Below are 13,995 nucleotides of genomic sequence, written 5' to 3'. Positions count from 1 at the left end.
CACTGGCACTGGAGGGTCCCGCCTTCTGCAAACCTTATGAGCACTGACCACTCACAGGGGGCTTCAGACCACAGCCGAGGGCTGCGGCATCCTAAGGATGCTGGGAAGTAAGTGCCAGGATTCTCCCAGCGTCCACCAGTGATCACGCCTGGAGGGGAGCAGACTTTGATCTTGCTTAAAGCTCCTCAAAGCCAGGGGCAGGCAGCTAGTTAGCACCCCAGGAGAGGATCAAAGGCTCCCACACAATGGCCATTTGTCAAATCAAAACTCCCCCAGGGTGATCTCATTCTAGCCCAGGGGAGTCCTAAATAATGAGACATTAAAGTCAAATTAATTTTTAAAGAGGATGGAAAGCTGTTCCGGGAAGATGAATAAATATCCAGAGGAAAGACTCCTACGTTATGCTTAGTCAGAAACACAGAACCCGGCAAAGCAATCACGTGCCTTACAACCGGAAGAAAGAGGATTTACTTGTAGAAAAATGAAACAGGGAAATGACTCCCAAAGTAGACCTTGTATAAATAATCCTTTTCTTGTGCGATGCGCCTCCCAAGGCTTTAATTTCATCACAACAGTATGTGGTGGTAAAAGGGGGCTCTGCCAGCTCCGTCCCTCCCCAGTTTCCCCAGTTGGAACTGGCCTTATGAAATGCTCAACAGAGTTACCTACACACCAACAGGCTTTCGACGGCATATGGTTCAAGGACATAGGCTATTTGACCTGAATCTTGTATAAACCCAGAAAAAACCAGAAGAGATACCAAAGAATCATCTGAGGCAGATGACAGAAAGCACTGTCACACTGTTAGATTGTGGTTTTCTCCCCATTTTTTTTCTTTTCTTTTAAATTATTTTTTATTTTTTATTTTTTAAAAAAGATTTAATTTATTTGACACAGAGAGAGAGAACACAAGTAGGCAGAGAGGCAGGCAGAGAGAGAGAGGGGGAAGCAGGCTCCCCGCTGAGCAGAGAGCCTGATGTGGGGCTCAATCCCAGGACGCCGAGACCACGACCCGAGCCAAAGGTAGAGCCTTTAACCCACCGAGCCACCCAGGTGGCCCCTCCCCATTTTTTTCTTTCTTTTACAAAAATTTTATTTATTTATTTATTTGACAGACACAGATCACAAGTAGGCATAGAGGCAGGCAGAGAGTGAGGGAGAAGCAGGCTTCCTGCTAAGCAGAGAGCCCGACTTGGGGCTTGATCCTAGGACCCTGAGATCATGGCCCGAGCTGAAGACAGAGGCTTTAACACACCGAGCCACCCAGGTGCCCTCTCCCCATTTTTTTAATTTGGTCCTTCTGTGTGCCTGAAATGGCATGATAGTTAGTACAATTGCAATTAACAAAATGATTACTACTCCTTGTTGATAAGAGAAGAAGAGCAGTATGAACTCTAGGTACACAGCCAAACCAAAAGTCTTCAGGAGGAAAGGGCTGCAGTGGTGTGTTATTGCATTGCAGTCCCCTTGGGGACAGTCCCTAGTCCCCTCAACATGCTTGAATTTAGCATGTTCTCGTGGGTGATGCCATGGGAAGCACCAACACTTCATGTTCCCAGTTGGTGGAACAATGATGCCGCTGCCACTCCGTTTAACACATCCCTAGGAAACCACTTTGGTTTTTGATGTTTCTGGTGTAATAAATGTCCCAGTTAAGACAACCCGAAGAGGAGGGGGCTTTCAAGGCCCCGTGCCAAGTTCTGGTTCTTCGGGGTACCAGCAGAATCAAATGACTGTTGTACTTTTGGACAGGTAAAATGTATCCGAGAAGTGGGTGCCTGGGTGGCTCAATGGGTTAAAGCCACTGCCTTCGGCTCAGGTCATGATCCCAGGGTCCTGGGTTCGAGCCCCACATCGGGCTCTCTGCTCGGCGGGGAGCCTGCTTCCTCCTCTCTCTCTGCCTGCCTCTCTGCCTACCTGTGATCTTTGCCTGTCAAATAAATAAATAAATCTTTAAAAAAAAAAGTATCTGAGAAGCAGGACTGGGGTAAAGATACAAGTGTAGTTGGATACTTAATTTATGAATCTTGGTTTCGTCAAGGTGGCTAGCTTAGTGCTGGTGGCTTTGCTAATGATGGAGAAGCCGTCCGAGAGACAGAGGAACTCTCAAAAAATTTAGCTCCCTGTAGATTAAACGTAACTTTGCTAAGTCCAAAGATTGTTTGGAGAGGAAACAATCTTGGGAATTCCACTGTCATAATTTCTAAAAATACATTCCCACTAGAAAAATAAAAATGAAGAAAAAAGGGTAAGACAGCATAACAGTTTATTTGTGGGTACATATTGTTGTGATCTTACTAGGCATCAGATTTTATGTATTGTTTTACTATTATAAACATTATAATTTGCATAATTATAATCTTAATTATATTGGATGAATAACTGAATTTTAGTTAGCTATCTTCCTATGGCTGCTCATAAAAGGGTTTCTTGTGTTTTATGATATAATGAAAAAAGGAGGTTCTGCCCATCACCTCCCTGCATAATGCCTTTTCTGAAATTAGAATCCTCCCCTTTTAGGAGAAATTCCAATAGACAAAACTTACGTGTATTAGCATTTCAAAATCTAAGTGACATATACTTGAATCTTGGAAAATTGTTCTGTGAAGGGTTTCTCTATTTACACAGCAGCAATGCACAGACCACATGAATTTCTTAGCTTTTGATCATTTCTTCAATATTGACCTTGATAACCATATTTTACCTACTTATCTACCTACATATATATGTGTACACACACACACACACACACACACACACACCCTAATCTAGTGGAAATAAACTGAAACCAATCAACAAAGATGACAAATCCATTATTATATCATTTATGACCAAAAACAATCGTGACAAAAGTGAAGACCATCAGGGCGCCTGAGTGACTCAGTGGATTAAGCCTCTGCCTTCAGCTCAAGTCATGATCTCGGAGTCCTGGGATCGAGCCCCACATCGGGCTCTCTGCTCAGTGGAGGCCTGCTTCCTCCTCTCTCTCTGCCTGCCTCTCTGCCTACTTGTGATTTCTGTGTCAAATAAATAAAATCTTAAAAAAAAAATGGAAGACCACCTGTTTTGAATTCATTTAACATGGGGCTACAGTGGTGTTGCCACTGTTAAGTAGCTGCTGTTTTAAATTCTTGTGACATTTTCAGACATACACAAAAGCGGAAATAGTAATGTAACTGACCCCATTTATGCATCATCAAGCCAAGAAATCAGCTGGGGATTCCCAATGTCTGGTCATTCCAAATCCGATGAATTTGAAGAGTATATAAAAAGCATAGTTTATCAGCTTCTTTATTGGCATTTTAATTCAAATTATTAAAAAACCTGTTTTACTTTTTTTTTTTTTTAGAAAGAACTTAACCTTCCCGATGAAGGGGAGTCTCATGGACTAATTATACGTTCATCTATCAAGATCATCACTGTCTTGTTATTGCAGATGAGAAAGAGTTTGCTTTTTATACTAATATCAGAAATTATATTAGAAATAATATTAGAAATAATATTGCCCTATATAATATTGGAAATTATTTGGATGTTTTACATGATCTTCTAAAATGATTTGGAATAGTTTTCAAAACTACCGGTAGTAGGAAGGAGTAGCGGGAACAGGAAGAAGGGGGAAGACTCTGGAGGTCCGAGGAACTGAGACGATGTTTCTCGGGCTGCAGTGGGCATCACAACTCCCTGCAGTGGGGCTTGGTTCCACCCCCCGAGTTTCTGTGCCGGTGGTTTTGGGTTGGGACAGAGAATATGCATGGCTAGCAAGTTCTTTTTTTTTTTTTTTTTTTTTTAAGATTTTATTTATTTATTTGACAGACAGAGATCACAAGTAGGTAGAGAGTCAGGCAGAGAGAGAGGGGGAAGCAGGCTCCCTGCTGAGCAAAGATCCCGATGCGGGGCTCAATCCCAGGACCCTGGGAAAATGACCTGAGCCGAAGGCAGAGGCTTTAACTCACTGAGCCACCAAGGCGCCCTGGCTAGCAAGTTCTTGGGGGATGCTTGAGCTGCTTTGGCTGGTCAGAGTTCCACAATTTAAGACCACTGGATTGGACATTAGGAATCAGAGATGCAAGAGAATATGGAATGTCAACTGTGCCTAGTCCTGATGAGGTCTGGGATAGGAAATGCTGTTTATGGAGCTAACGGGGAACACAGTAGTAGGTTTAAACCTCAAAGAGGACAAGAAAGCAGGAGGTTGCATTGTCTAACCAGGGATCGTGAATATGAACTTGTCACAAAGGCATACGGGGTTGGGGAGAGCCGTAGGGGAGAGCAGAAAATTAAAATGTGAGCCAGATGCAGACATATTTAACAAGATAAAATCAGGTCGCAGACATGATTGAGAACATGATGCGGAAGTGAGCGCAAGTCAGGGTCATAAATTTTAAATAATGAGACGTAGAAAGCAATGGATCTAAGCTATAGAACTGGTCCTGGAAACTGTGCCAGCCTTATTCCCTCTTCTCGTGAGACGTAAGAAATGAAGATGTTGGTAGAGTCATGTTAACAACCAAATCAAGGGGAGTGAAGGGAAAGGTGATGGCGAATTCACTCATTCAGCGGGCAAACATCTGTCGAGAGCCTGTAATTAACAAGAGGCATCACGACCCAGAAACCGCACGCTCTCACCACGGTCTCGTGGGTAGGACCACGTTTGCTTTCAGCACCTTCTGAAACTTGTAGAAACTCCCACCCGGTCTCCTATCCTCCACGCCCTGGAGCTTTACCACAGCCCACCCTGCCACCCCTCCCACAAGCCAGGCATGACGCCAAGTGCTAAGGGAAGACACAGGCAACACAGAGGAAGAAACGCAGAAACACAGACATGGGGAGGAATTAGTGTGAGAGGTGGGAAAAGCAGCAAAAGTGGGAAGTAACATCCTGAGAGCCCAAGTCAGACGGAAGACTTGCGCTCTGCACACAGGAGACCACGCACTTGAGGAAGATTTTGTTATCGCATGGAATTTTCTGTAATGTTCTGAAAGTATGAATAACATAACAGTTGCGGTCCAGAGGACTGGCTCAAAAGATACATTAAGAAAAGTTTTGTTTTTGGTTTATTTGGGAGTGGCAGCTATCTCCCTAGAATCGGGTGTCACCTTTGTGCCTATATTTGAGGGCTTTTTTGTTTTAATTTTCCTCGATTATTGTTTTGCTTTAGGAATATTCTCTGGTTTAGGGCAACGGACACCTTCTGATCAATGAGCTTTTCTCAAAGCTTAAGCTTTAACTGAAATTGTTTTTTTAATACATGAAGGTCACATGGCGAATGGACAACAGGAATTTTTTTAGGTCGTCACGGAAAGCCGTGGAACAACATCTACATTACATAACATGAAAAATCGCACAAAAGATACTGTGTTCTGAGAGGGCTCATGGTTCATGGCGCTTTGAAGTTGAAGACAAGAAAGTATCAATTTTAATTCTGAAAAAAATATATATATATATTTTTAAAGATTTTATTTAATTATTTGAGAGAGAGAGAAAGCACAAGCAGGGGGAAAAGCAGAGGGAGAGAGAGAAGCAGCCTCCCCGCTGAGCAGGGACTCTCTCCCCCACGCATGTGGGGCTGGATCCCAGAACCCTGAGATCATGACCTTACCTGGAGGCAGGTGTTTAACTGACTGAGCCACCCGGGCACCCCTGAAAAAATACTTTAATATAAACTTAAGCTTGCCCCCCAATCTGATTTTTCAAGGGTATGCATGTGGATTATATTAACACCTATGTTTAAAAATGGATTTCTAGGGGTGCCTGGGTGGCTCCGTCGTTAAGCATCTGTTGGCTCAGGCCATTATCCCAGGGTCCTGGGTTTGAGCCCCACATTGGACTCCCTGCTCAGCAGGAGCCTGCTTCTCCCTCTCCCATCCCCCCGCTTGTGTTCCCTCTCTCACTGTGTCTCTGTCAAATAAAAAAATAAAATCTTAAAAAAAATTAAAATGCATTTCTAGTTGGATAAGACATCTTCAGCTAAATAAATGATAGTTGACGACGAGTATAAAGTATTGCTTCACACCTAAACATGCACCATTATGGCAATATTTCACGTGAACCAAAAGAAACAGTAAAGTGTGCACACACATATTTATTTATTCAGATTGCATCAGAGGGAAGCCAGATGGTGAGTTTTGGCTTACTCATGAAACTTTTTGGTTTTTAATTTGCAAAATAAAATGCTATATGACAAATGTAAGAAAAAGAGCAGCGTCGTGGGGAGACAGGAGCAAACGTAGCTAAGACAAACTATTGCGAGTCCGAAGAGTATGTGTACAAACAAATGAAAGCCAAGCGTCCCGGGTGCCCCTTGGCAAATGCAGAGCCTTGCCGGGAATGAAAGAAATGCAAACAAAGTGACCATGTGGGCAGTGCCCAGACATTAAAAAAATGTGTCTGGAAAAACAAAAATGTGTCTGAATTGATGTCAAGTACAAGGGCAGAACGGAGAGCCGTGTGTACCTGTGGATCGGGATCACATCAAAATGAAATCCGCCTGCAGGCTGGCAAAGTCCCGAAGTACATTTGGCGAGATGTAAGTGAATTTAATAATCATTAACTTTTTTTCTGGAAAGATGCTTCCATTTGTAAAACAAACAAGACAACAACATAAGCATTTGTGTGCTGCTGTTATATTAAATAAAAAATATATATATATTATATTAAATGAATAATAGTTCTTTTTTGGAGGAAAACCTCTTCCTCACCTCTCTGATTACTTGGAGAGGCACTGATTTTCCCTAAGTCCTCAATTTTTTTATTTTTTATTTTTTGGCCTGGCTTCCTACCCTTCTCTGTAGTGACCGACCGCATCACTAGGTCCCTGTTGCTCTACAGGGTAGAGCAAATCTATCCACTGGGGGTGTACTCTGCATTTTTGCTCCTCACCTTGGACCAGTGTTGATCCAGCACTTAGACCTTCTTCTTGGGGAGCTAATGTGAGGTCCGGGCTTGGGGGGAGGGCACGAATAGAAAGTTGTTGTCAATGACTTCCTCCAGACTAGCCTTTACCAAGAGCGCTAATATTAGACGCTTCCAATCCTTAGGAGTCTGGAGTCTCAGGAGAAGAGAATGCCTTTTTGATCTCAGGTAAAAAAGAAACAGAAGGTGACAGATAGGATGGTGTTTAAACCATGCTCTGTGTGTGTCCTCGGACAGGAGAGCACTGGTGAGCCCCCCAACTCATTCTCGGGAGGGCTGGGTAGGAAGAAAGAAACAGCAGGTGTGGTGGAAAGAGCCCAGACTCTCAGCGTAGGGAGAGCGGTGTTCTTGTTTTTGCCATCATTGGTTGGCAACAAGTTACTGAACTTTTGGGACTTCAGTTTTTGTCCCTTGAAAACAAAAAAGGGCTGTGTTGGATAATACCCAACTTCTGAAAGATCGAAGTACTATGTGCAGGACAGTGGGAAGAAATAAGGATAACTACCCTCCCCCCCCAGAAACAAACAAACAAACAAACAACAAAAACAATCTTACAAACAAGCATGAAATAACAGAGAAGCTGAAACAGCAAATCATGTTTCATTTAGGCTTTTTCTTGTCTGACTTGCTCTATTTGAGCCTATGGTGAGAACCGGGAAATACATTGATGGGTTTCAGGTTTATTGTTTGCCAATAAAGTGCTATATATTTTGTAAAGATTTTATTTATTATTTGACAGACAGAGATCACAAGTAGGCAGAGAGGCAGGTAGAGAGAGAGGAGGAAGCAGGTTCCCCACTGAGCAGAGAGCCCGATGCGGGGCTTAATCCCAGGACCCTGAGATCATGACCTGAGCCAAAGGCAGAGGCTTTAGCCCACTGAGTCACCCAGGCGCCCCTAAAGTGCTATATTTTTATTAAGAAAAAACGGTTAAGTAAAGTTTTAGCATAGTACTAGAAGCCTGTGCTTTACCTACAAAGCCTCTATATTCAGTAGAAAGACAAGGAGAAAAAATATTGGGACAGTGAAAGGGACGGTCAGAAAAATATTTTTAAGCATTTTGGAGTGCCAGGCACAATGCTGGACATTTTCTATAAATTAGTAACAATCCCTTAAACAACATGATGGGAATTTATCTGAGCCAGGTTCTTGTTCATTTAATATATACATAAAAGAATTCTGTGGAGTTGGTACAAAAATCCCCTTCCCTGTAAAAAGGAAAGCGAACACCAGATGGTTTCAATAACTTGTGTAAAGTTACACAATTGGCAGGTAATGAGCTCGGAAGTGCTGAGAGCATGTGATCCCATCTAAAATGACTTATTTTGAGATTTTGCTTCCTCAAGGATGGTGAAAGAGCCGTATAGAAATCCTTTATAAGTAAGACCTGTAGACGATAGAGTTAAAACCCAAATTACATCCCTGCTAAGTCCTTGCAGCAGAGAAGGGTGAATGACGTCATGAAATCTTGGCTATACTGAGGCTTCCACCGTAAAGAACAAAGAGTATATAAGCAGGCTTCATGTGTCAATCTTAGACTCATCGGTGATCCCCAATGGCTACAATTAAAGCAAAACAAAAAGCAAAGCCACCTGGGTTATAGCAAACCGTTCTCATTGTGAGAACGAGCCTGCTGCCAACACTGGCTCACTCCTGTTTCCCTTGAGACAAGAGCTACTTACTATTCAGCCCGTTCTATGTTCTCAGTTTAGCTCCCCAGACAGGCTCTTTGACCAAAGAAGGGCGCCTCCACTGGGGGGCGGATGAGTTACAGCGGAAGGTAATTGCCCAAGAAAGTATTCCTCTGGTAGGGGTTGTCCTAAGATTAGTAAGGCACGAAGCAAAGGCTTCATTGACTTTTTTTTCTTGCCACTTTTTCCACTAGAGCAGGAAAAAAAATCCACTCCTGCAGGTGACGGAGTCATTGTTTTGAAACCTACAAAGCTGTCACTTGAGCTGCAATATACCGTTTGGCAAAGCGTCCATTAATCCCGATAACCTTTTCAATCACTAGTCAAGGCCACTAGCTGCTCTCATAGTCAAATGATCAGCCGAGCAACAGTGAACTAAGAAAGAACTTATCTAAGGGCATCACTGAAAAGGTTAAAAGCTTTAAACCTGAGTTGGAAATGGCTCTCTGGCATGGGTCAGATTTTGTGGGAGATATTTTCTTCCATTTGCCTGAGTTCAGGCAATGGATGCAATTAAACTAAATGGTGCTACAGATAACATTTTGTAGAATTTTAAGCATACACAGAAAGCAATACAATTCCTCTCAAATATTGCCTGGTTGGCGAACGAATGCATTTGATTCCCGAGTGTTTAAAAAGACCTGAAGTGAGCATCTTCTTTGCAAAAGCAAAACAAAAAACCCCAACAGTCTCTCTCTTTCTCTGTTTTTCTGGTGGGCTTTGTTTTCCACTGCGAAAAAGTCACTGCGGGTGTGTCTGTGTGTCTCTGCACCATCAGGATTTGAGGCAGACACAGACAATTTTGGGAATCTACAAGTTAGAGATCTCCCACTTGATTTGCAGCTACAAGTCTTTGGATTTTTCTGACCAGCAGATACAGAGGAACAACTGTGCAAGAGCCCTGGGGTTCCTTTCTGTCTGATACAAGCATCTGTGTAGCTCAGAGTCCTTTTGAGCCTAATACCTTAAAAATCTGTACAAGTTGTAGTTCAGTATCAGAATTTAGCCGATACTCCAACACTTGGGATGATTTCTTACATGGAATGGAGCGGCCCATGTTTTTGTGTTTGGAGAATCACCTCACCTTTTTTAGCATTGCTACTGCTCTGGATTTCACATCCTATTTTGACATTACTAAGAAGCCTTTGCCAAAGCTGTTAAATATGTGAGGTGCAATGACTTCCTGTCACAAAAATGCCGTTGACCTTGGGGAGCCTGTTTCGGCTACACTTCCCTGCAGCTGTTTTCTGCTGGATTTATCAGCATTTCCTGCCTCTACTGGACCCGAGGGTCAACAAATCATCGCTCATGTGGACTCTTGGCTGCTTGCAGGGCCCGCAAACGCCCCAGTGCATCCAACAGTGGTGTCTCCTTCCCAGAGCTATTTCTTTCATCCGTCCTGGGAACAGCTCTGCCTGTCCCCCCATCATCACACTGAAGGCCAATCGTTCTTACATCATCTATCCTAAGTATGAAGGCTCTGACCATGATTTCCAATGATGACTCCGCTCCAAGGTTTGTCGTTCGAAGAGGATTTGCCATCTTGCTATTCCTGCGCATTTTAATATAAAAAATGCAACTGGGGCAGGGACCAAATATGAAATGAATGGGATGTCACAGCTTCTCCCTGTGCGATTATGAGATCATGTGACTCTCACGGAATCACCCTGCATCATTGTGCTAGGGCCCTTGCACAGTTATTAGGGTCGCCCAGCTGAAGCTGGTATCCAAGATTAAAAAAAAAAAAAATACTCAATGGCTAGAGTCGGGGTTAGAGAGCAGTGACAGGGACAGAGGTAAGCAACTCTGTTTCTCTAGCTGGGTTCTCCAATAGCCTCAGGTGGTGATTTATTAGTTAAAACTAAATAAAATTTTAAATGCAGACCCCCTCAGTCACGCTAGCCACACTTGAGGTGCTCAACAAGCACGTGAGGCTAGCTACAGGCTGCCGGGGTGGCAAACATAGATGATGACAGAACATTTCTGTCACGGCCAAAAATTCTACTGGACGGCACTGCTCACAACGGACTTGAAAATCACCATCGTGGCACCGATGAACGTGAAAACGGGGACACATTTCTGGAACTGGGAGGCTGAGAGGGTGTGGCTAACCTGGGTGACATCACGGTAAGCGGGCAATTTAGTGGATAATATTTCCCTCCGAGAAATTAAGAGAGACCTGGGGAGCGAAGATGTGCTCCAGCGCACAGGCAGAGGACAGCAGCAGAGCGACGCGGCGGGCACACCTGCGGAGTCCTGAGGTCTCACACTGGAATCTCCGCTCTCCCGGGGGGCACCAGGGACAGCCCAGGCTCAGGGGAAAGGGAACAGGGAAGGGGAGGCAGGCAAGGGAAGGCAGGCATCTAAGAAGAGCAGAAAAGCAGTACAGGACAGAAGTCTGGTGGAGAGCACCGCCAATTTTATTGAGCAGGCAAGGGCTTAAAAGGTCAACCTGGACCCCGTCCTTGGATCTTCCCAACCACCCTATAAGAGGCCAAGCAAGGGCAGAATGGAGCTGAAGAACAAGCCACCCTGTGGGTATTCCCTGAGACACTAGGAGGACCCCGATGGTTGGTTAACAGATGCCTTCAATCAAGCAAGATAAGGACTGGGCACCGCAAGCGAGGAAGGAAGGAAAGCAAGGCTTTGCTGGTGTGGGCAGTCAAGGTCCTGGGGTTGCTTTTATTCTGAAAGCAGAGTCCCGGGAGATGGAAAGCTGCCCTGTGCCTTGTATACACGGAAGACGAGAGGGATGGAACCAGAATCCTAGGTGTGGAGCTCCTAGCAGAGTGCTGTTTTACAAGATATTTACATGGGAGTTCACGTCAAAAGCCCCGCTTACCTATCTAAATCTAGCCAAGTCCTCAGCAAGTCAGGAGGGGTTTTCTAAGCATGATGAGCTTTCCTGACTTAAAGAAGGCTAGCTACTAGCCCTCCAAAGTTTGGCTGGCCTTGGCATTGCAAACGTCAGTGGAGACCAAGGACTGTCGAGTGAGCAAGCATGCTAGGCTGCGGCCACGGGGGGTGGGCGGCCGTGATGCCCCCACGCCCATGGTAGCCTTCCCTGCCTGGACTGGCAGCTGGAAAGGGTGGTATGGTGAGATGGGTCTCCCAAGGATAACTCCTACGAGGCAGCAGCCCATGGGAGTTGACTGCCTGTAAAACTTTGGCTATGGAAACCTCCATCAAAATTAGGGCAACAAGACGTCTTGTGGTTATCTCCTAAAATTCGGCTCAATGAAAAATGGGAGTGATTGTGGAGAAGCTTTGGGGAGAAGGTTTGCTTGCTTTTGGAAAGAGATACCAACAAGAGATAGCCCTCTCTCTTTCCTCTGGATATGGTGTGTGCATGTGATGCCGGGATTCCTGCAGCCGTCTTGTTACCATGAAGGGCTGGAGCCTGACAATGGTATCCCTTAGCCATGTTCGTGAACCAAAGAACTAACCAACCCTGGAGCTGTCCTGCCAGTAGCCTTTACTATATGAGAGTCATTCATTCACTCAGTGACTCAGGAGATAAATATTAAATAAGCATTGAGAAACTCTAACCGTATTTACCCCAAAGATACAGATGTAGTGAAAAGAAGGGCCATCTCTACCCCAATGTTTATAGCAGCAATGGCCACAGTCGCCAAACTGTGGAAAGAACCAAGATGCCCTTCAACAGACGAATGGATAAGGAAGATGTGGTCCATATACACTATGGAGTATTATGCCTCCATCAGAAAGGACGAATACCCAACTTTTGTAGCAACATGGATGGGACTGGAAGAGATTATGCTGAGTGAAATCAGTCAAGCAGAGAGAGTCAATTATAATATGGTTTCACTTATTTGTGGAGCATAACAAATATCATGGAGGACATGGGGAGTTAGAGAGGAGAAGGGAGTTGGGGTAAATTGGAAGGGGAGGTGAACCATGAGAGACTATGGACTTTGAAAAACAATCTGAGGGGTTTGAAGTGGCGGGGAGGGGTGGGAGGTTGGAGTACCAGGTGGTGGGTATTAGAGAGGGCACAGATTGCATGGAGCACTGGGTGTGGTGAAAAAATAATGAATACTGTTATGCCGAAAATAAATAAAAAATAAATTAAAAAAAAAAAAGTGACGTCAAATAGAAGAAAAAAAAAAAAAAGAAACCCCAACCGTTGCTCGAGGCATTTGGAAACGAGGCATTTGGAATACTATAGAGGAGAGAACACAAGAGATAACTGGTCTAAATTTGCTTATTGCTTCCCCCTTCTTGAGTTAAGTCTTTGTGACCTGAAACCCGAGCCTTTTAACTTATATCCTGCTGATCACACATTGGCTTCACAGGTAATTTAAAAGCCTACAACGAAGCATCATACAGATAATCCAAAGGACACCTCTTGGTCCGTATCTCACACAATGTGTCTATATTTGACACTCTACTTTTTCCCCAAACCACTGCTCCTGGTCTTGGCTTCCATTCCGATACACATTTCCAGTTTACTTCCTAGTTTTCTGTCCACTTCTCAGTCTCTGAGGGCTTCTTCCTCTTCCCAGACCATTTTTGCTTTACTCCTAGAACATTTAGTGTGGGGTTCCATGGGGTTTTCTACCAGGACCATTTAGGTTCCCATTCTACACCCTCTCTGAGAACTACCATCAGCTCGTGTTGGCTTAATGACCATTTACACAAAGGCTCTTCCAGACCTGCACTTCCAACCCTGTTCTCTCTCCTGAGCTCCAGATCTGTATACTTAGTGGTCTGTGTAGACAACTGAGTATCTCAGATTCAGTGTGGTCAAACCATGGCAATGTTTTGTGTCATGGGCTCACCTGTTTTGAGTCATCGGCTCAGTGAACGGCCTCGCTATCTGTCCACCCGGTCACCTAAGCCAGAATCCTGAGTATCTGCCATGTCTGTACTCTCCCCTCTTCTTCCCCAAATGTTAGCAGTCCCAGGGCTCTCTTGACTCTAATTCTCCAGTCTGTCCTTTCTCCAGCCTCCCGCCATTCCTACTACCCCCCCATCATGTCACTGAATCCCATCAATGGTCTACTATCCTAACTCCCAGACTCAGGTCCTGGCCTCTCCTTCCATGTTCTTCTCTGTAGGCAGAGCAATGAGGCTGCAAATCTGATCGTTCAGAAAACCCTTCCACAGCCTGTCACTGCTCTCACGATAAAGAATAAACAACGAGAATAGTTTTCCTGCCTCTATGATCCGCCCCAGTATCCCCTCACCGTAGAGACACACTGAACACACACACACTCTCTTCCTTTTCCCCAACTCGGTGCCTCCACGTGGGCTAGTTCTTCCCCTTCTGACATTCCTCCAACCTGTCTAGCTTCTCTGGAATAATTCTCATCACACATCAGATTTTCTGAGTGGGTGGGCGCTGCTTCCATGTGCCCCCGACATT

General features: G+C 44.5%; 1 protein-coding gene across 13 annotated transcripts in view; it reads right to left on the bottom strand.

Annotated features, from left to right (window-relative positions):
* Positions 1 to 13,995, bottom strand: part of PHACTR1 (phosphatase and actin regulator 1) — a 562,751-nt gene that overhangs the window by 88,021 nt on the left and 460,735 nt on the right. The window lies entirely within an intron of this gene.

This window comes from Mustela nivalis, assembly GCF_964662115.1.
Source record: "Mustela nivalis genome assembly, chromosome: 5".
Taxonomy (NCBI): Eukaryota; Metazoa; Chordata; class Mammalia; order Carnivora; family Mustelidae; genus Mustela; species Mustela nivalis.
The sequence above is the reverse complement of the archived record's forward strand: the minus strand, read 5'-3'. Positions and strand labels throughout refer to the sequence as shown.